At 38.7% G+C, this 24,505-nt stretch overlaps 1 protein-coding gene across 4 annotated transcripts in view; it reads left to right on the top strand.

Moving 5' to 3' along the window:
• LOC129774891 (uncharacterized) overlaps positions 1–24,505 on the top strand; it is a 531,717-nt gene that overhangs the window by 303,146 nt on the left and 204,066 nt on the right. For all 4 annotated transcript variants that reach the window (XM_055778944.1, XM_055778941.1, XM_055778943.1 and 1 more), the window contains one exon: positions 20,162–20,246. The gene's annotated coding sequence lies outside the window, so the exon portion shown is untranslated. The remainder of the gene's footprint in view (positions 1–20,161; positions 20,247–24,505) is intronic.

Genomic DNA, 24,505 nt, shown 5'->3' with positions numbered 1-24,505 from the left:
ATTAGACATCAAGAGAGATAATCATTGCAAGGAGGGGCCATGTTTGCATCAATTGTTGCAAAATTGTCTTTAATACTGGAAGCATTGAAATGACAATGGTTCTGATGGAGTCGGAAACATTAAAACACTTGAAGATTTGGTCCAAAAGGTCAGACAACTTTATAAATCCCGATTGGGGAGTTGAGCTGGACGGAAAAATAGGGACATTTGGGGTTTTTGATGTCCCCTCGAGTGCTGGGTCGTTCGAAGGTGAACTATTCCCACGGAAGCCAGGAGGAACCTGATTTTGCTTGTCCGCTGCACTCGATTTTTTAGGCATGCTAACAGGAGGTATAACCGGAGGGGCTTGTCCTTGAATTTTGGGAGTGGTCACATTTTTGCGCCGGGGATTCCCTTGGAAAATGAACGGTGTGCCCCCGTTAGCTGTGTCCGCTTCCATTTCGTCAACGGGTAACGTGGCGAAGACATTTTGTGTGATGATTGGTTGTTGTTGTTGGGCCAGTGGAGAAGCGCCCTTTAAAATATCCGCAAAAGTGCGTTTCGAGCGTTCCTTCAAAGAGCGCTTCTGTTTCTCCCAGCGACTCTTGTAAGTTTCACAAACTGAGAGCTCGTGTGGGGATCCCCCGCAATATGGACATTTATGCTTAGTCGCACTGCAGGATTTCCCCTCATGTTGCTCTCCGCAAGTGGCACAGCGCTCCTTGTTGGCACAATAATCTGAAGTGTGACCAACTGACTTGCATTTTTGGCAAGTCATGGGCTTTGGCACGAAGAGTCGCACAGGCAGTCTTAATTTGCCCACCATGACGTAGTCAGGGAGAGCGGAACCAGCAAAAGTTACTCGAAACGAGTCTGACGGCGTGAATTTAGTTTTTCCCTTTTCTTGGGATACTTTCCCTAGTTGGCGGCTGTCCAAAATTTTAACGCCCACCAACGGGAGTCTTTTAAATTTACCAACTCCTTCCTTTATCATTTCACACGTCAGACCCGTTTCAGTTATCACCCCCGAGATTTCTACGTCATGGGACGGCACGTAGACACGATACTCTAGGGAGAATCTCTCGTCGATCACAACTGCATTTGCGTGTTTCCGATCACTCACGACAACACGCAGTTTGTTCGGTCTAACCTTAGAGATTTCGACCACGGAGGAATAATATCTTGCCAGATCTTTCGAAACCTGAATGACATTGATGGATTTTCCGTTCGGTTTGGGCCGGAAAAAAACAACCCATGGGCCAGCTCCAGGTGAATCTTCTGGATAGACCTTGACACGAGGAGAGGAAGCAACTGAGGGGGAGGTCGAGGTCGATTGTTGAGCGGGAGCGGGATCAGTAGGGCTGGGAGGCAAGTTCGGGAGTTGAGCGGAAACGGGAGCGGGAGAATGAGGGGGTGAAGAGGAAAGGTTTGCAAATTTTCTTGAGGGAGGCTTGTTGAGGTGAGTTAACTCTTCCTGTAAAGAGACATCTTCTGAGGGGGGAACGCGTTTAAGCGACTTCCCAGCACCCGTAGCTGGGGAGGGGGAGACAGTGGATTCGATATCCATGTCAACGCTTTCTTCCCCTTCTGCCATTTAAAATGGCAGATGTACACTTTCTTATAATTTTTGCAATTTTTTTTTATAATTCCTTAACCTAATAACCTTAACCTATTAATTTGAGTATACTTATTATGCACACCAGTGCGGATTATTTATAACGGTGCTGCGTGTTGATCGTTCGGTACAGCTGAACCCGTGTATCGCACCACGCGGTGATGATGTCGAAGACGGTGCTACGGCGATAACACACCAGCACTCAGCGCTCGCGTGCAGCGTTTCTTCCTCTCGCTTGTTGTGTCTGCTTCAATGAATTCACAGGGAATCCCGTTAGTGTCCAACACTCACTTCACCAGCCACGAAAATAACGGTATCACTTCAACGATGGACGATAACGATATAAAACCGTCCGGCGGCTTCGAGCTTAGGAAGACGAATGCGATCGCAGCGTTGGCTTTTTGAAAAAGTCGTCCACCGCCACGACAGCTTGCGGTGGTGCTAGTAGGGACGACGAAGATTTCGTTCGTTGTATTTGAGTTGCAGACTGACTGCTTGGGTTCGTTTTCGGAGTTAGAGCGGTTTCGGGTTGGCTGTTTACATTCGATTTGGAACCTGAAGGTTCAGCTTGGCTTGTGACACTCGGCAGTTCTGGATAAGCCTTCGATGATGACAGTGATGGAACGGAGAACTTTTGACCGACGATCTTCGTGTTTGATGGTCTCGCACCAGCTGATTTTCTTGGTTGTTGACCGGTAGTTGACCTATTATTCTGTTTCGTCACGTTCGCGTAGCTTTTTTGATAGAGTAGTTTCTTGTTCTGGGCACATGATATGCCAGTGTGCGCTTGTTCTTTGCAGTGGCGACATGATTGAAGCTGTCCCTTGTATACAACGAACGCTTGTTCTCCGTCGATGGTGACCCAAGAGTCAATGTTCCTTTTCACTAACATACGGGCAGACCAAATACCGAGTGGTATGCCTTCGTCTTCGGTGTTTTCACACCACGAAACTTCGCGGATCGAGAATACTTCTCCGAACTGTGTTAGAAATTCGACGACCTTTCTTTCCGACACATCTTCGGGAAGATCGTGAACACGTACTTCAACACTCCCATCCTCTAATGTTATTCGAAGTTTTAGTTTTTTTCCTTCGTTCTCCACTTCATGTTTTCCGTCATGTTCGTCAACGATCTTTTGAGCGAGTGTCAAGTCACTGACCTTAACGAACGCACACGCATCACCTCTGTGACACTGGAGTCTTTTTATGTCCTCTTTATTCAGTCCGAGAACTGAGCGACAAAAGCCAAAAAGTTTCTCTACTGATGGCTTAGCGGCAATTTGAGAATAGTCAATTTTGAACGCGTTTTCTCGCCTCATCGCGGAACACTTATCTCGCGACGCGGCACTGTATAAATTCGAATTTACCAACGGTAGGTACTTCACTTGTGATATGCGCAATCGAAAAAACGTCTGCACGTCTCAAAAGCTGAGCGGGTTGTGATATTCAATCGATTGCGAAGATTCTGTGAATATATCATACTAAGAACATATGTTTTTAGTTTTCATGTGATTCGTTTTCATTGTTCTTTGCGCTGGGAAGATAAAAGGCTGAAAGAAGAAGCAAGTTGCAAGTTTTTTTTCTGAGAATGAGAATAATCATTGCGCAACTAGAATAGGCCCCTATTTATTCCAAAACGTTTGTGCGTCTAGTGTTTTTTTTTCATTCTCAAAATTTTCACCGGACGGCGTGATAGTAAATCTAAAAGCCAGAGCAGTAGTGACGGCGAAATTGTGAGAAGCGTTAGAACAGTGGATTTCAACCTTTTTTGGTCCATTCCCCCCTTTACGAAAATTAATCCCAGTACTAAAGGGTGTGTCACATCAAATTGCATCACGGAAAAAACGCTGTAGAAATTTAATTTTTAGGAATTATATCTTCAGCTTTCGCTTATAATCAGATAAGAGTGTATAGATCACGTTGGCCATGCTTCACTGTCAATTTTTCGTAAATTTGGAAAAATGTCGTCGAACGAAAAAGAGCGTTGTGAATTAATCCTGTGCACTCATTTCGAGAATCCGGAGTTGTCACATCGGGACATCGGTAAGATGCTGGGAATCGTCCAATCCACGGTCAGCAGAGTACTAAAACGATACTTCGAGAACCTAACCATCGACCGGAAGGTAAAGAACGGCAAAAATGGATGCTCCGTCAGTGAAAAAGATCACAAGCGCGTAGTTAGGCAGTTTAGACGTGATCCGAGAAGTTCGGTCCGGGATGTCGCCAATAAGCTGAATTTGTCAAGTTCATTCGTCCAGCGGACCAAGCAGCGGGAGGGCCTGCGCACATACAAGGTTCAGAAGGCTCCTAATCGCGACGAAAGGCAAAACATGGTGGAGAAGACGCGAGCCCGGAAGATGTACACCGAAATGCTGACGAAGCCGCATTGCCTGGTAATGGACGACGAAACCTACGTCAAAGCGGACTTTCGTCAGCTGCCGGGCCTGTTGTTCTTCTCCGCAGAGGACAAATTCAGCGTTCCGGAGGAGATTCGCAAGCAGAAACTATCCAAGTTTGCCAAAAAGTACATGGTGTGGCAAGCGAACCGCTCTTGCGGAAAGCGGAGCGCCCCCTTCGTGATGACCGGCACGGTAAACGGGCAGGTTTACCTTAAGGAGTGCCTACAGAAGCGCTTACTACCACTATTGAAGCAGCACGAGGGCCCGACCAACTTCTGGTCGGATCTCGCTTCGTGCCACTATTCAAAGGACGTGTTGGAGTGGTACGAAGCCAACGGGGTCACCTTCGTGCCAAAGGAAATGAACCCGCCCAACGCGCCGGAGCTTCGCCCAATAGAGAAATATTGGGCGATTTTGAAGCAGGCCCTCCGGAAGAACCCAAAAGTTGTCAAATCGGAGGCGGACTTCAAGAGAAAATGGATTTCTGTTCAAAAAAAACTACAACCTGGCGTTGTACAGAACCTTATGGACGGGGTAAAGAAGAAGGTGCGAGCATACGGGCTTGGGCTCGAAGTATGAATAAAAAGAAAATGCCAAAAGTTGTTTAATAGTTTTTATTTTACTGTCTAAAATTTTCAAAAGGATCGGTCTACTGGGCGAATTTCTACAACGTTTTTTCCGTGATGCAATTTGATGTGACACACCCTTTACATAAATAAGTTCTCCACTAGGGGGGTATTCCCCACCGGTTGAAAATCAATGCGTTAGAAGAAAAGTTTCGAATATTATCTCATCGAGTTCCGATTCGGATATTGAGGAACTATACGCAAGTGAAGACCTGGACGATATCTTAGAAGAACTTACTATAGACGACATAAAGATATTGATTTTTAACAGTACATTTAAAATGTGATTTTTAACAAATAAGTATGTTCTACTAGTCAAGCCCTTCGCTTGACACCCCATTTTGGATTTACATTTTTCATAAATAAGTTTGTTCTACTAGTCAAGCCCATGTTTACATTTAAGTGCCTATTCTATCAAATTCCGTTCAAAAATCATATTCAAATTGAACGAGAAAAGTGTCACCCAGATCTGGGTGACGGGGCGATGAAAGTGTTAATAAATGATTGATTTTATTTATCTCATCCACAGACAAAATATACCAGATGAACATCATTGAAGCCAATATTCTTACCCTTTCACAACTCGAGTCCATATTTTTGATGATGAATGAATTCGCATTGTGCGACACATTAATTCATTAGAAGATGTTGTCCTTTTGGTACCCTTTTCGAACCATTGAATTATATCCAATTTATTTTTAGCGTTGAAGTTTTTCGTGTATTTCAACCTATTTTGGGCAGAGAATGTTTTCGAAGTGAAACAAACGATACTTCAAGTTATTGCCTGAATTTGATAGCAAAAACATTATCCATATAACAATTGCACAAACAATACATTCATTTTTAAATTTAATGCAATTTCATTTTAGGACGGGATTTTTGTTCAACAATTATTCGTTTAATGTGTTTCAATAAACTTTTCCTATATTTTATGGTTTGAATTTCTGTTTTTGTAAGTGTCCGAAATCTTAAATCAGTTGGGTGTGAACAAATGTTCAAAGTTGATTAAATCTCATTACACACAACATAGACTATTTACGTTCGTAGTAACTAACATTGACACACACACTATGAGTGGAGTGAAATTGAAAATTGTCGCAATAGAGAATGTTATGTTTTAGTGAATAGAAGCGATAACGTGTCGTTATAGGGGAAGGTCGTTATAGAGAAATATCGCAATAAAGAAAAAAAATTCTATGCGATTTTGAAGGGACCTTTGGACATGTCGTTATAGAGAGATTTGTCACTACAAATATTGTGGTTATGGAGAGTTTTGACTGTAATGTTAATAAATAAAATGTGAAGTGAAAGAAAATAATATATTTGTGTCTTAAAGTAGAAAATGAAATAAAGAAAATCAATACTAATTTTGTTCAATTACGGTCTCGTTAGTGAAAAACATGTTTTCTGAATGGACAGCCAAATTCATGACTGTTGGGTCCCGTTCATGAATTGTGACACCAAAAATATGACAGACAACTTCATTGGTGCTGATTTGTTGGCGCATTCTTTCGTCGTTGTCATTCAATCGAGAAGTAATCACATCTATATTCTGAATTCTAAACACAGCCATATTGCTTCCCTTATTCACGGATTTTTTTTTGTATTTACTGCCTTTCGCTGAACAGCGGATCTCAATATTAATATGAACATTGAATGTCTGGCTCAGCTGAGGCGAATATGGTACTACCCAACGATTTCCAGTCCGCCAACGTCTACGTTACTGAAATTTGTCAATGCTTGTCCGTTTCTCCGTTTTTATATTGTATATCCACCTACCCCTGTGATCGTCTCTTCCATCTGCAACGCAAAGCGGTAAAAGCTTCAGATCACCGCATGGGCCATGAACAATGTTTGTGGGAACAATATCAAACACTAACCCATATTTCGATCGGATTCCACGATTTGAACGAAGTCGACTTTTGCATTCTGAAATCTGTTCGACTCAAATTTAATCGATCTATGGAATCTACGGGAATCTATTTAATCGATCTATGGAATCTATGGAATTTAATCGATCTATGGAGGTTGTTGAGCAATTTACTCTCTATCAGATTAGCAGACCGAAAGCAATTTTACATTGTTAACATTTGAATTAAGACTTCATGTTATTTGAACACTTAGATGACATAGTCCTGACCCTAACTCAACTTTTTTTTCTATATTTTGACGTAGAATTACGTCTTTCGGGAACATATTGGGGTACAAATTGAACATCGAAAATCTAGCACATCGGGAAAATTGTCCAATTTCAAACGCTTATTGCTCAGTCATTTCATGATGGATTGATGAAATTTTTGCGTCAATCGATTTCGGCACTCCATAACATTTTTTTATATTGAAGAAAATAATATATGTCATGAAACTAACTATCGAACAATTGAAAAATCTCAACCCCTATTCTAACGGAAATACCCACATCTAATTGGTCGAAATTGACGACACATGCGACGGTTCCCTAACAGAGACTTCAAATTCAAGCTGCCTGGGGGAAATCGACATTGCAAATACATGCAATTTGGGGGCATTTTTGTATTGCGTGAGTGATACGATTAAATCTAGCAAATAAAATTAAATTTGGAACTTTAATGTTGGTTGCTTCGTGAAATTTCATACCAATGACCGATCGTGTATTGTGAAAAATTCAGCACAATTGTACAAGTGTAAAATTATATATGGTAGCAGTTGTGTTTAAAATGACTTGATATATGAAAAGATTTATTTCAATTTTCACAAATAAAAACCAAGGTGTGTTCCCGCTCGAGAACGGATCGTTTGGTTTAAGCTGTCTGTTTTGTTGTGTTCATTTTCACTCAAGGAAAGTTTATACAGCGAGAAAAATTGGTAAAGTGAAGAAATATTACAAAAAGTGATTTCCCATATGCTCTGGATATAGTATGAGGTGTTTCTAGTCCGATTAAAATTCGCATTGGGTTGATTAAACACTCAGAAAGTAAACATTAATAAAGAAAATTACCTTTTCCATTTATAATATGTTTTCTCTATATTAAAGTAACATGTTTTTACTGATGAGAAAAATTGATAATTGTGTTCGGTTTTGTTAATTATCTTATATTACTTTGATGAGTTTTTTTATTTCATCCATACATAACACAGGAGGCATTTCGTCTAGGATCACAGAGGGCGGTTTTCATTATATCTTGTTCCACTTCGGTCTCTTTTATCTGATACGCACCATCGAACGACTGTTTACCATCCATCTGTCATCATCACTCGGTAAACACTGGTGGAGTGAATAAACGATACCCAACAACCAAACAAAACGGCCTTTCTCAGGGCCACCAAATCATTAACAAAGAGTTTAACGATGTAATTCTTCAAACATATCCAAAATCAACAGATAGCCTAACGGAATTCTACGTCAACTATGCGGTCGTGTCTCGGACTCAACCCTCCTGTGACTTTTCTAACAATTTTTAGCACTATACACGCGCATTGGTCTGTCAGACCGAGAATTCAATAATTTGTTCATTTCTCAGAAAATATCAACACTACGACTTTGCGATTCTCTCTAGCTTCGTTATTCGTCGTTCATCATCGCGTTTAGCGTATCGCATGTGTTGGTACAAAGGGGAGTGTGCCACTTTTTTAACACTTTCGGTCTGACACACCGACGCGAGTATAGTAGTAACTTTTTTTTTATCCCATTTATTTATTTTAAGGCTCATTAGCATTTTAGATGTAACAGAGCCGAATTTTAATCGTGTACATGTCACATGGTTATCATATCTATAATAAGCACATTACACAGTTGTCATTCGCCAGTATTCCTTCTATACCATTACATATGGTACATTCACACAGTAGCCATTTAGGCGTAAGAGTATTCTTTCTGTTCTTCCATTATCCAGTTGGACCACCGGACAGCGGAGACAGTTGATTGATCATTGTTGAGTTATTTATAGAACAGCAGCCCGATGTGTCTTGCAGAGCAGAGCAGTTGTATGGATGAATCGATCTTATTTCGACCGTGGATCGATATCCATCGCTGATGATTGTTGCGTGGACGTAGCTATTCTGTAAAAACACAAAGATGGTCAATGAGGGCCCTGAGTTTTGAATTCACGATCGATCGCTTACTAAGCGAACGCGCAACCAATGTGGCTACGGAGACCCCCGATAGTAACTTTTTTGGACAAGTGCCTTTTCTCATGTTCTAGAATATTGTTGAATGAAATCTATAAATTAATGTTAGTGGCGTGGAATATTTATTGAATATAATGCATAAGATCATTACCGGACCTTTCTTATTTGATTTCAGTCCTTTTTGTAACTGGATTGAAGGGATCCATATATTAACTATTCGTCGATATATCCGTCGTTAGATTCATACGTTCAAAAGCAAAATATAAATGTTTGACTTTCGAATAGCTATTCGTTAAATATAATGGTTATACATATACACACTTGTGAAAGAATTTCACTCGTTGAAGAATTGTAAACAGTAAATTATATACTAATCGGTAGCTTATGGTAATGTTTAACAGTTACAGTATCGGGGATATTTTTTTATAATGGACAATATCGACAAGAAAACAAGAAAAAGAAAAGGAAGTTCCTAGATCCATTTATATCGCCTTTTTATGCCCCATCTTAGTTTACCAAGAAAACAGAGACAACTAATATTAGAAATATGAAAACTTTATATTCCAGAACCTTTATCATCTGGTAATTATCTAGAAGGTCGTTATACATTCTTCTCTTCGACAAAAGACCCGAAAAACACGCAACAACTGAATTAAATGTAGAAAATATGTTTGTTTCGAGCATGCAGTTATGCTATGTTCTGATTCTTACTCCAATGAAACCACAATCGATAAACGTTTGTATGTTATTTTATAGCTCTTTATACTTCCATGAATTATATTCAGTTGCTTACTGTTAATTAATAACAGTGAAAAATTCGAATTTCGCACTATATTGGAGAAGAGCAGCAGCAACGTGAGCAGAAAAAGGATATACCACTGCTCTCCGGGATACCAGCGAGCAGAGTTGAAAAGGCGCAGTGATGATATCACCACTACTGGAACGTCACAGCACCGGCTGCAGAAGTGTTTTTGTATGCGTATAATGCTTGCCTTTATTTGTAACATATATGGCATCTGGGTTGCCAGAGATTCATACTTTTCTCGTCAACATTAAAACTGCAATGTTATGTGAGTTATATTATTTGTCCATGAATCGGTTTTTCTTTCAATAACAATGATGTTTATTGAATTGTGTGTGTGTGTTTTGGTAATATTCTGTGTTTGTCTGTTTTTATCTGTAATATATGTGGAAATCGGAGGTATATGTTCAGATTCAGAATAAATTGTTACACTAATTTGAATTGAAAAGGATTCGAGTAATGTTGAGATTTTATTGTAGATACTGTTCGTCTGTAGTTATGGCAATTTATAGTTTGGCTTCACTTAAATATGTATGTAATACTAATGTTTTTCTTTGGTATTGTAACATTTATATTTATTTGTCCGCCGTTGTGCCGTTGCGTTGTGGTCCGATCAATTTTAGAGGAGTTCTCTGGGCTACCTTCTGAAGTTTCCTAAAAATAACTCTCTGATGCCACGATTACGGTTGAAAAAGATAATATATCGCTGGATTGATAAGGTTCAAAGGAATTATATCGGTTACCTTCTCAGGTTTCCCAAAAGTAACTCACAGTCTTCACAATTGAGCTTAAATAAACACTACGCGCGTTGAATAAAATAATTTATATATAGAAGAATATAGAATATAATATAATTGATTAGGTTTGGGAGAAATTTTCTCGGTTACCTTCTCAGGTTTCTCAAAAATAACTCTCTGTTGCCATTGAGGTTAAATCGTTGGATTGATAAGGTTTATATGAGTTATATCGGTTACCTTCTCAGGTTTCCCTAAAAATAACCCATAGTCGCCAGGTTTGGATTTCCATGCAGAATACTCGATTATTAACGGAGTTTATCGACGATCGGATTGGTTTAGAAGAGTTCAATCAGTTACCTTCTCAGGTTTCCTTAAAATAACTCTTAGTCTTCGTAATTAGGCTTAAATAAACACGCGCGTTGAATAAGAGAATATATCGTCAGTTTGATTAGGTTTGGAGGAAATTTCTCGGTTACCTTCTCAGGTTTCCCAAAAGTAACTCTCAATCGGCAGAATTGAATTTTCATACAAAATACACGAATATTAACGGACTTTATCGACGATTGGTTTAGGAGAGGTTTAGAAGAGTTCGATCGGTTACCTTCTCAGGTTTCCCTAGAATAACTCTCAGTCACCACAATTGAGGTTAAATACACACTACGATATGAATAAGAGAATATATCGCCAGTTTGATAAGGTTTAGAGGAGTTATATCGGTTATCTTCTCAGGTTAACTATCCACAGTTAACTCTCCCTCATCGCGGGATGAAAAATACAATATATAGCTAGTCAAATAATTATTTTCTCTGCCGCGTGTCGTGACATACAAGATTTTCAGATTTTTTTTTTCGAATGGTCGATAATTCGCGTTTACTTAATCACATCGCTCACCGCAGTGAATCCTGATTTTTCTTAACCATTCCCACTAACAACTATCCCTTCCATGATAAACGCTAGGGAACCACGCTATAGAGGCGACCCTTCTGGCCTTCGGGCGGCGAATATCATACTAACATTCCTTCCCTTCCCCTGGTGACTGTAAGGACGTGGTCGGCGTCGTTATTGACCATTTAAAGCTCGAATCACCGAAAATTGCACAACGAGAATGATTTGCTAGTCCCAAGCGTCATTCTGTGTGTTCTTTGTGCAATTTGGTTGGTTCATGTCAATCACGGAGAGCAACTACGAATTGTACAGTCTACCCAAGCTCAAGCTCAAGCTCAAGCTCAACAGTGAAAAATTCGAATTTCGTTATTTGTGTTGCAGTATCAAAAATTACTCTATTCTGAGGAGACTGAATTAGATGACTATTAAAACATAACAAAGACGAAGAAAACATATTTTTTTTGAGTTTTTTCATTCAATCATACCCTCTTCTTCAAATAAATGCCAATACAGCCTGAAAAATACACAACATTACAGAGAAGTTCAATTTTCGGTCTGTGACACCGTGCGCGAGTATACGTGTTATGATTTTGCACGCGAGTACAGGAGGGTTAACTACATTTCCGCTAAAACTTTATCCATAATATAAAAACATTCTCAGATACAATTTTCGTACACGTTTTTTACCCACTTGCAGAAAAAGTGTCTTTGTGTTACATACAAAACATATTTGAAAGGGTATAGCTAATTTCCATCAATATTTATCGTTTCAAAAGAGTGTTTATTCCACCCGAAAATTCGTCTCTATTTTTGCTGAAATAGAACACGAAGCTCAATGTCGTCTATGTCAAATTGCCATGCATTATCACATTCTCGCAATTTGATTGAACTTGTGTCGAACGGATTGCAGAATGAAGAATGCGATCCGCTCGAGTTATTCTGATTCGATCTTATTTCAGAATACGGGTGAGTAGATCAGTTGACGGATCTGAAATTTTCGAGGCATTAACACTATCGATTTTCAAAACAATGCATTGCGTTTTAACCCGGCAATAGCAAAGGCTGTTGTCAGCGTAGCTTTCGATAGCTTTTCGCAGGTGAATTTGTTCGTCGACTGCGTAAGAATCGCAGTCGTTCGCCCCCTACCTTCGCGTACATGCCGACCATGAATGGTTGGCACAGCTCACGACATCGTAGAATGACATTGCTCTCGCTGCGTTGAATCATCGTTCGATAATAAAAATCCATCCATCGAATCCATCTCTTGTTTGTTTCGCCTCTTGTTGTTCCGTCATATTCATAGAAATTAATTCGAATTATTGAATCAATGCACGTGTTCTCCAGCTGATAATTTATCTGGATCAATGTCATTTTTGACATTTTTTGATTAAGATTTTGCTATCCGAGCATGTGTGATCTGAAGGATCTCAAAAATTCATTATGCTTATTCGATGAGGTTTCCAGTACCTCGTAGATGTCCCAAGCTTTAGATGAATTGAGGTTACTTCCGCATGTGTGGGTGAAAGTTCGATGAAGCGTACGTAGCACCATTTGTCATTCAACAACGTAAATAATTCCGTCCTGTTGAAAAATTGAGCGGCGGTTAATTTTCTTATTTGGATATTGTGTTTACAAAAACACTAAAATCGTGAAATAAATAACAAGAAAATATAAGGGCGGGGTAAAAAGGATGAAATTTGGGTTCTTATGTTTTTTTCTGAATTAATTTTTTTTAAATACACAACAAAAACCAAAACCAAAAATGTTTTTTTTTGCATAGTGTCACCCTAATCGGTATTAAATATACGGCAATCGGTATCCTATCGGTATGTAATATTTTTCACGACCTATTCTCATGCCTAACAAACGTTGTGTACATAATTTAATTGAAATCGGTCGTGCTGTTCTGGAGGAGTTCGGTCACGAACATCGTGACACGAGATAATATTTTTCACGACCTATTCTCATGCCTAACAAACGTTGTGTACATAATTTAATTGAAATCGGTCGTGCTGTTCTGGAGGAGTTCGGTCACGAACATCGTGACACGAGATTTTCATATATATATATATATATATATATTTATATATATATTTATATATATATATATATATATATATATATATATATATATATATATATATATATATATATATATATATATAGAGAGAGAGATATTTCAAAATACTAGTTTTCATATTCACATTCATTTCATTATCGTTGGCTGATTTGCTAGATAATCTATGTATCAGTTAACTACATTTCACCTTGGTAGACTTTTAAAAGTGCAATATTTACATTATTTTGTTGAAACTACGGTAGTTTGATATTCCTAAAAGGGGCAGCATAATTTACTGTCGAAATGGAAGCAATTTACCGGCCCACAAAAGTCTGGCTGGCACTTACCCAAAGCTCCTAAGCACGCCCCAAATTCTAGTCTTCACAGACGGTCATTTCCTCGTACCTCCCAGGTTGGTCATTTGCAAAGTGGGTGCTGTTTTTGTTTGTACTCCCAAAGGCTCAATGGATACTTCTGCAACCGCTGCTGACTGTCTGACCGAGCAGATATAAATTAATTAGCTATTGAAAGGTTATAACCAATAATTTCGAGCCTAATAGTGTGTCCAAAGTGCACACCTAAATATGCTCCCGCATGGGGGATGTTAAGTAGTGGTATTAAACATGCAATTTGTATAGTAAAGCGGCAGCAGTAGTGGCAGCCTCACCATCGCCACCAGCCAAACCTATGGGAAGTTTCAAATGGTTCGCATGTTTGCACTTCCAGGATGGAATGTTTGAGTTCACATACACAATTCACTGGGTATTAAAATAAGCGATATTTGTTTTTATAGCAGCGGAAATGCGAGCAACGGAAACAAATGGAATTTCATGGAATTTAAAATTCAGATATTTGTGCGCTTCAATTTAATGTGAAATAGTTGATTCGACGCATAATTGAAATTGGAGTTCACCATCCAGAAGGATTTTCCATTCGATGGCCCATTTTGCAGTTCTTTGAATATATGATTGAATCAAGTGTAGTAGAAACACAGTTGTTGAGTTCTATTGTTCTAGGATTCGTAAGCTAAAACCAAAAATTGCGCCCACTTCAGCGATTTGAACCGTAGTATTCCATAATTCCATAATTCATTGACCAGAGCCTTTCCAATCGCCGTGGGAGTGTTCCGATGGACCGAGAAAAGAAAGGAGGCCACAGGGCGTCCGAGAACAGCTCGGATTCCGAGGATTATCGCTGCCATCAAAAGGAAGATTCGGACGAATCCAGTGTGATCAATGAGGTAAAAGACAAATGAAAAAAAAACTCGCATGATTACCAGCCGCATCTGGAACATCTTCAAGCGAAAAAATCCGGTTATCCTGTTCCTGTTCAACGACGTGAACATGTTTACCGTCGATCCTGTATCAAACTCCAGAACCGATCGCTATTGAGGTTTCTCCCGATCCATTCTGATCAAGCATTCTGTTAGCGTTATGGTGTTTGGGTTGGTGGCTTACGATGGCAAAAAAGATGGGTGGGTAATATCGAGGACATAACCGGAGTATCGTAGGACTGCACAAATGGGGACAGCCTTTTCAAATATATTTTCAAATCTCTTAAAGATTGAATGCCATTGTTGGAGACAACTGGCAATACCAGAGAGGATCTTGGCTCGCCAGTGACAGATCCGACTGTCACTTGTATCGACGTCACGAGTGAAACAATAGAGCGGAGAGTTGTTGTTTCCGGGTAGATGAATCGTACAATAGATACACGTTTTTATGAATTGAATAAAGTTAATTGTTGTATTATTTTATGTTGCTACTTTTGGTTGTAACCATTTTAGGTGCACAAATTGAACCAATCAAAATGAGGCACATAGTGCATTTGGACAATGCTTGACATTTCACAATTATTCAATTGTTTATCATAAGAAAAAAAAGTTATTCATTGTAATATGTATATGCTTAGAAATATTTCCTATCAATTGATGTAAACATCTTTGGGATCTATTAAGAAATGCTGGAGTTATCAGCGTTCGAAATCTTAAATTGTTCATGTATCAGTTAACTACATTTCACTCACTTTCACTCAGTACTCAGAAGTGGTTGCAGGATCGTCTGCCGTTCTGGGTGAAGGATATGGGGCCATCATCCAGCCCCGATCTTAATTCGCTGAAGTACCCGGTATGGCGCATCATGAAGCCCAAGGCCTGTTCTGAACGCTACCCGAGTAAGGAAATCTTCAGACGAACATTGACCTGTACCTGGAGTGAAATGGACCCAGGTTACATTATACGGATCTTTCGTGCGTTCCGGAAGCGCGTGGATGCTGTAATTGCAACAAGTGGAAATGATGATTAACATAGTTTAAGACTTCCAGAAACACACCTCTCTTGAATAAATAAATAAACATCAAAATCGAAATTTAGGGAATTGAAAAAATATATATTTTTGGTAGAGCTTGTGTATGTTCAGGAGCGTGTTCGAACTTAGTGGCGACTTTTTTTCAATCAATCATTTCATTTTCGTGAATTCGAGTGAATTAAATGTGGTTAAATGTGATATTAGAGTGATGTGAGGAACGTATTTTCCAACGGAGAGAAACGGAAAGTGAAAATTTTCAGCGCAGCAGCTGCTGTTGCCACTGCCACCACTACTCTACCGCTTCGGATCGTACTTTCTGTTGCCATTCTGCGAAAAGTGCTACATATCCATTATTTCTACTTCATGTCTTCTGGACATTTTGTTTTTGTGAGCGTTACAGATTTTGTTTTTCTAGCGGATACTGAAAAAAAATCTTCAGTGTTGCTTTAGACAGCGAGCAACCTATGGTATAAGCTAATGTTGAGAGTTAGGCTGAAAATTAGTTCAAATTGGCTTTTCATGGCATGTGAATTGTTCGCGCGCCTCAACAGACGACTCGTTCTCTCAAACCGAATGTCAGTTTGGAATTGCACCCAAAAAAAATCCCAAACGATGTAGGGATCGAACCAAATCCGGTTGCGATTTAAGGCTGTTCCACACATTCACGCTCTCCACATAACCGCTGGTGCTGTTAGAAAAATGTACGAGAATCCTACACTTGTGTAAATACTGTATCAGTATGAGAGTATTGCAAATTTTTGTAACTTTTAGGCTCATTTGATGTAATGTATGAGGATGTCAAAAAAAATTATTTTGGATGTAGAAGAAAAATTGTAAACGTTATCATTTCAATGATAACTGTTTTCCATCACTTTTTAAAAACTTTACTCTCATTTCTGGAGACTGGACTTGGATACAGCCTCAATGATGTCGGTTTCAAAGTATTCTACAAGTGCACTCGTTTTCGCACTCTCTTACCATTTCGCATTCCTGTTCCCCTTTAACACTTTAAGGACCGGGGATAAATATGTAAGACATACGTCTGGGACCGCACGTTTTGACTTGTGTGAAGTTGCTTGCTTTGCTTGCAAGTTTTTAAGAGGCTTTAAACTTTGCAGTTCATTCGCGTCTATGTGTGAAGTTAGCGGATGAAAGTTCAGCGGATAAAAGTTTTTGTTGCGTGCAAGTTTCTGCTCAACGTTTTGCTGGATTTAATGAATAATGAATTAATTCAGTTGAAATAAATTGATTGTTTATCAAGTAACAACCTTCAAAATCATGCTCATTAAATAGAGAATTGAATCAATGAGTATTATCTCGAGATTGTGTTTTTGGTCCTTTCGACGAAAACACATTCTCGAGATAGTACTCATTCTATAAAACATATTTTTATTTATCTCCAGCCATATTTTCATTAGTCCGAAAAGGGTATAAGAAAAGTTACTAGCCGTTCGAGAGTTGTACGAGAGAAAGGCTAGGTAAGAGAGTAAAAAGTAGAAAGGAAGTAAAAATTTCTATTGTATAGAAATTTTGACTATTTTTCGAATCCCTATTCATATGATCTATGGTGAAAAACGTACCTTTCAAATTTTAGCACGCCATTCTCAACAGCTTTGAGATAAAAAATTTAAAAAATGCTGATAGTGCATCTTACTATGATATATCGAGAATCATAATCAAAAAATAAATTCCTAAAAAATTGAAGCACTAAAAAAAACTTGAAATATTGAATTTTTGTTTAGTATTTAGAGATTCAGTACTACTTTAATTCGTATTTAAATGTGCAATAGGCTTGGAAATGAAAATTTGAGAAAACCCTCAAAGTACATCTACTATGGTGTAACAAAATTCTATCCCCTGCGTAAAAACATCCTGGGTGTATAGAATTTATTACAGCTTTCAAAACTGTTTTTCGAATATTATTTATTGAACTATTTATTATCAAATGCGAATTCGAAATTTTTCGTTCATACAATAATATCTCAGTACTGAATGGTCCACAACAACGTTATATAAAACAAATGAAAGATAGTTGATATCGTTAATCGGATTTGCTATCTTTGAAAAAACAGAAAGAAATCGATTTCTTATTTCTTCCCGATATTTTTATCCACTATATCTACATACATCGAAATACAAATTTCTCTGTAAAATATTCCGTGTAAATCCATGTAAATTATGCTTTAAAGAGATTTATATCCCATCTTCATGCGTTGATATTTCACGATTTTTAAGCATTTCAAAAATCGCCTTCGCACTCTGTTCCTTCCTTTTTTTTCGATTGTGAAAAAGTTCTATTTCCATTTTCGATAAATTTATTAATTTTCCTCCTGCAACATGTATACATTTTGATCCATACCTTTTCTCAGACTCTTTTCCGGCCAACGAAAATTTGGCTGAAGATGGATAAAAGTATTCTCTATCCAATGAGTATTATCTCAAAAATGTGTTTTGGGTTCTTTTGAAATGAAATGAAACTTTTTTAAATTTTCTTTAAATCGAGAAAATGACAATCGATTTTAGTTGGTGTTGGTGTAAAGGTGTTTGTAATGAGACCAAGGCAAATCCATGAGTTTTCTTCGAATTATTCGTCTGTATTAATTAAAGTAGTGAATACAAACTGATCGAGGTTGACAGTAAAATCTTTACCTTTCGACAAGTGGTTAAGGTGCAACGTGTGTAACTTAAAAAAAGCTAAGAATCAGAACTTCTAAGTACAGAGTTCAATTAGGCATGGGCGTCTGTGGGAAAAGAAAATTATTTAAGTCTAAAAGGTTTAGTTACATGTTCCTTGATTTAAAAGAAGGGAGGGATGTAGGGTCTTACACTCAACTGATCTCAAAAATAGCATACCTGATTATGAAGGTATGGACACATTGAACAGAAGTAGGAGGAGTGGTATAGGGAGGAGAAGAAAAGGAGAGTGGAGTGAGGATTAGACTACAATAATCAGCGCTGGTAAAAAAAGGTGATAGAAAAGTGTAGTCACAAGAACATAAAATGACTGATTGCAGTGGTGATCTTTGGGACGTTACACCATCAAAATGGGTATCAAACCCTAGAGATTGACTAGTAAAACACAGTTGTTCATGGAAAACATGAAAAATGCAAATCCAAAATGGCCGTTACCACAAAATGTTTTGAAAAAAATATTTTTTTTTCAAAACTGCATCAATATGTGTATCAAATGAAGGGGTTGACTATTTGAACACAAATTCAAAATGAGCCACGTCAGATTTCCATTTTCTACAGTTAGATGTTTCATTACATGTCCCTCGATTTTATTTAAGTCTCATCAATGCACTAGATTAATGAAGAAAGGGGTGTGGTAACTACTAACTGCTACTTGCCCTATTATTTTCTAGCTTTTAGTACATCATCTGTATCATTATTATGTTTAATCACAATGAAACCGTTGAACTCAAAAAGTGTTTTTTACTTATTTATTTTTTAGTTCTTAGTACATTATCTGTATCATTAGTATATTTCTCTACAATAAAACCGTTTAACAATTTCTTTAAAATTTTGGATTTGCATTTTTCATAAATAACCGTGTTCTACTAGTCGATCTCTTTCGTTTGATACCCATATTGATGGGGTTCTGAGAGAATATTTAATCCGCCATTTTGTAGCGGCCGCCATCTTGGATTTACATTTTCCATAAATTACTATATTCTACTAATCAAGCCCTTTCATTTGATACCCATATTGATAGGATATATATAGCGCTATCTTGTAGTGGTTATCTTGTAAAAATACAATAAATAATTGAATTAATAAAAAAATTGTACCAAACGTGTTTCCATTTAGTCCCGCTACGTATGGGGTGCGTCATAAGTTAATAAGTTAATAAGTTCTACAATAATTAATAAATAATTTCTCTTGAAGAATTGCAAAGAAAACAAGTGTCCGGATTTCAAAGCATGATTAAAAAAGTGTCTGGATTTAAAATCACGACACGATGAAAGAAATTTCAAATTTTGAACAAATATAACATGATTTTGTGGAATTCTGTGATTCATAACTTAGATGAAGGCCTTCTAGTTCTATAGGAACGCTAATTTTTCATGCTATGATATGTCAATATTTTTTAGTAGTTGAAGTTATATTCGTAAGCGCTTAAGCGTCCGGATTTCGAAGCATTACTATACTGCGAAGTGGGTTTTTCATTTGCTGCTGCATCGCCCTAAATGGTGAGAGATTGGAAGAGAATTATTCAATACTCGAAAAACAAGAATCCTTTCCGAAAATCTTTTGATCACCAAATATAACGAAAGGAAGTATACAAACTCAGAGGTAATAGACTCAATGCTATGACAACAATTACTACCCAGCTACTGAAAATTAGCAATCCCACTGGATGGCATGGATGGATAAGCTTACATCAGCTCGACGATCGTCCCAAACTTTTTTTTCCCTGCTCACTCTGTCTGGTTGTTTGTTTGATTTTTGTCGTTGTTTTCATCCGTATCTGAAAGCACCACCGCTTAGTAAGCTACCCGAAAACCGAGATTTTTTGCATTTTTTTCTCTATCAAACCATTTCCCATAACCCTTCGCCATTGAGCCGTCTAGTTTTTGGCGAGAAAAGCAAAACAACAGAACCAGAATTCATTTCTCCCTTTTTTATATTCTTTCCCATTTTTAGGAGCGTAATCCACACATCAAAGAACCAATCGGACAACGGGATGAACCCTGTTACATAAATATGAGCGAAGCCAGACAAAAAACAGGTAGGTGCTTTCTTTGAAACACAAGACCGGAGTATAATGGAAGGTAGAATTTCACTCGGTGTGCTTTGTCTTCCCAGAAAATCGTATCACAACGAATCGCACCAAATGAATGGGTTGGGAGCAGGTTGAAGTTGGACTAAAAACTTCCGACTTTTGTCTTTCGGATCTAACAGGTATCTGTTGAATAACCGGGCGAACCCAGCTCTGTGTCACGGAGCGGACGCTTCTCTCTGGCAGTAGGAAAAGTTTTCTGCTAGAATTTTTCCCACCCTACAATTTAAGAGCATTTAAGCGGATGTCGACATTACGAAAGTTTACAGAGAGAGCATTCGCCAGGAAAAAAATTAACCAAATTACCGATTTGTATTTCAATTTAGATCATTAAATTCGGAACAAACATCCCAACGATGAAAACCAACTGTTACTCAACAATAATTCTCTTGATTAAATCAGCATAAACTTGGTATGAACAATTTTCGCTCGAAATATTCACTCAAGCTCTGTATCCCATCGTTCTGTGCTTCACTATTCTATTATACGAAAGCGACATACAACCCGTTGTCATCGGGGCTGACAGTTCTGTACGGATGTGGAACAGCATCTCATCTCGAAGAGGAACGTGCCGATGGCCCAACGATGATTGTTTCGGAACTATTATTGTAGCAGATGACGGTTTCAAATTTCTCTTCCATACGGTGGTTGTGTTTCAGCCTGTTTGACACTTTAAGGACCGGGAAGAAATCTGTAAGACATACGCCTGGGACCGCACGCTTTGACTTGCTTAGCTTGCAAGATTTTAAGAGGCATTAAAGTTTGCAGTTCATTCGCTTCTATGTGTAAAGCTATCGGATGAAAGTTCAGAGGATAAAAGTTTTTGTTGCGTGCAAGTTTCTGTTCAACGTCTTGCTGAATTTAATGAATAATGAATTATTTCAGTTGAAATAAATTGATTGTTTATCAAGTAACAGCCTTCAAAATCATGTTTTTTACATATAGAATTGAATCATTCATCTTTCCACATAGTTAATTTTTTTGACGTGAGACTACGTCTAACCGGAATATATGGGGGTGAAATGAAAACCTAAACACAGAACATGCAGCATAAAATGCAAGATTTCGAATGCTTATAACTCGAACATTTCTTGATAGATCGGCAGAGGCGAATGAACTGCAAAGTTTAAAGCCTCTTAAAAACAAAGAAAGAAGAAGAAGAATAGATCGGAAAGATGTTTGCATCAATTGGTATTTCTACGCATCTATCACAATGAATAAAATGTTGTTTTGACGTAGGACTACGTCTTTCATTTCTATACTGGGGTGTAAAATCAAAGTTTCGAAAACGAAAGCGTTACGCCGAAGACCGAGATTTTGAGTGTTAATAGCTCCTAAACAACTGAACGAAATGGTATGATAAACACTTCATTCGAAAGATAAAATGTCTACGCGTTCTATACTTGTTACTTTCTGATCCAAAAACTTGTTTCAATAGTCTTAAATTTGCTTTCAAAATAGGCTATTGAAATCACCAATCGGTATATAAGCGAGCGCCGCTCGGAAATCCACTCAGTTCTAATTGAACAGTGATTGGAGCATGTTGTCGCTGTTGTGGTGAAGCTCTTCATTTATCATGAAAGCGCGGATGAACGGTGTCACCAAGAGCCTGTTTGTGCACCTTAGGCCAGAAGGGAATCCATCAGGAGGAGAGTGATGCTACAAACGGTTCCCGGGAAGATCTCGAAGCAGCCGCTACACACACACACATACACGCACGGAATTCTTTCCGTTTGGATCGAGAAAGATCCGGAAAATAATCTGCCAGTTCCTCTAGGAATTTAGAAATACATTCATGTGAAAGAGTTTATTTGAATGTTTTCTATCCATGTAACACTGTGACCAAATACATTAGGTTTTGTGATTTTTCAATCAATCGCAATCAACAGGATAGCTTCTGAAGATTATTCTTCCCCATCAGTAGGATATTTCCGTATCCAATATTGGATGCATAAAACCTTGTGCCTCCAACGTAACGCTCTCGTTTTCAAAGTTCTCCAAATATTCATTCATTCAGAATGAATTCAGATTCAACTTCATACAAATGATCTCTAAATCAACGATAGTCCTACGTCACCCTTGCGGTTATACCATAGATATAACCCACTTCCTGTTTTTCATGAGATAAACAATTGAATAACTGTGAAATGTCAAGCGTTATCTAAACCCCCTAACTGCCTCGATTTAATTGGCCCGATTTACGATTCCCCCAACACAGACGTCAAAACCAAGCAGCCTGGAGAAATCGGCATTGCAACAACATGCAAGCAGGGGGTATTTTTGTTCCCATCGAAATATGTTCCCTAACATAGACTTCAAAATCAATGTACATAGGAGAATCCGCTTGGCGAATACATGAAAGTCGGGGTAAATTTTGTTCACAAGGAAATGTGTTTACCTAACATGTACTTCAAAACCGAGGTGCCTAGGCAATAGGCATGCTTGGGGGAATCCGCGTTGCAAATGCATTCGAATTAGGGGTATTTTTGTTCTCACCGGACATCAAAAGCAATGTGCTTGAGGAGGTTGGCATTGCAAATACATGCAAGTCAGGGGAACTTTTGTTCACAACGAAATATGTTTCCCTAACACGGACTTCTACAATAAGCCTTGCAAATACATTCAAGTTGGGAGTATTTTTGTTCCCACCGGAATATGTTCCCTAATACAGATATCAAAAGCAATGTGCCTGAGAAGATCGGCATTGCAAATACATGCAAGTTAGGAAAACTTTTGTTCACAAAGAAATGTATTTGCCTAACACGGACTTCAAAACCAAGGTGCCTGGGAAATATCGCTTTGCAAATACAAGTACTTTTGTATTCACTTTTCGTTGTGCAGACCAAAATATGTTTCCCTAACACGTAATACTGAACTGAAGAGCCTGGGAAAATCGTCATTTCAGATACTAGAGGCGAATGAACTTACAATATTAAAGTGGAAGTTGAAATTGTTGATCCATTTTGATTCATGCCGGGAGTATTTCTGTACCAGCATATTTTTTTTTTGCACTCCGAAATAACGGGTGTTAAATAAAAAATGAGATTTTTTTCAATACCTTTCAGTAACTCAAATAAAGAGCGTAAAATTTTCTTTCTCCAAGAAAATTGCTCTTTGGGCTCCCTAGAAACAGTAGGCGTGTTTGGTTTTACTAGTTTGAATTTAGTCAAAGCTAAGATGGCGTCGAAACAGCACGTGCTCCACGAACGCATTGTACGGTTCTACGAAACGCATTTCCAGCAAGGAAAAAAGTTCACGGTGGCACATTTTAAGGAAGAAAATGTACCTGTCAGTACGGTATATCGTATCCTGGGTTCCCTGAACGTAGAGCGGTAGAAGGTCGGAAGTGGTCGTCCGGTGACGATAATGACGAAGCAGAGGAAGACATCGTTAAAGAAGCTGTTTGACAACAAGGACGCAACCAGCCTGCGTGACGCCGGTCGGAAATATGGCTGCTCCCACGTATTGATCCATCGGACCCTCAAGATGGAAGGAGTCGTCTGCAGGTAGAAGACGAGGTCGCCGGAGTACACGGAGGAGCAGATTCTTCTTCTTCTTCTTCAATGGCACTAACGTTCCTAGAGGAACTTCGCCGTCTCAACGTAGTATTACTTGCGTCATTTTTATTAGTACTTAGTTGAGATTTCTATGCCAAATAACACGCCTTGAATGCATTCTGAGTGGCAAGCTCTAGAATACGCGTGATCACATTGCAAGTCGGAGGAAATTTCTTTGACGAAAAATTCCCCCGACCAGAACGGGAATCGAACCCAAACACCCGGCATGTTAGTTATGACGCTGGAGGAGCAGATTCAGACGGTTAAATCACAGTGTCGGTGGATGACCAAAAAAAATACCGCGGGACGTCTTTCGTTCTGGACGACGAAAGTTATTTTCCGCTGTCCAAAACGCATATTCCAGGAAATGATAATTACTACTCCAGCGACAAGTCATCCACACCGCCTGAAGTGAAATACAAGTTCAAGCACAAGTTTGAAAAAAAGGTTATGTTGTACATCGCCATTTCCGACCGAGGCATTTCAAAGCCTTGGTTTAAGCCGAGCGGTCTGGCAATCAACCAACAAATCTATCGAGAAAAGTGCCTCGATAAAATCCTGCTGCCGTTCCTGAACGAGCATCACGCGGATGGGAAGTACGTCTTCTGGCCGGACAAGGTGTCTTCCCATTACGCCAAGAAGACGCTGGCG

The sequence above is a fragment of the Toxorhynchites rutilus genome, chromosome 3, assembly GCF_029784135.1.
Source record: "Toxorhynchites rutilus septentrionalis strain SRP chromosome 3, ASM2978413v1, whole genome shotgun sequence".
In the NCBI taxonomy this organism is placed as follows: Eukaryota; Metazoa; Arthropoda; class Insecta; order Diptera; family Culicidae; genus Toxorhynchites; species Toxorhynchites rutilus.
This window is presented reverse-complemented; position numbering and strand designations above follow the sequence as displayed.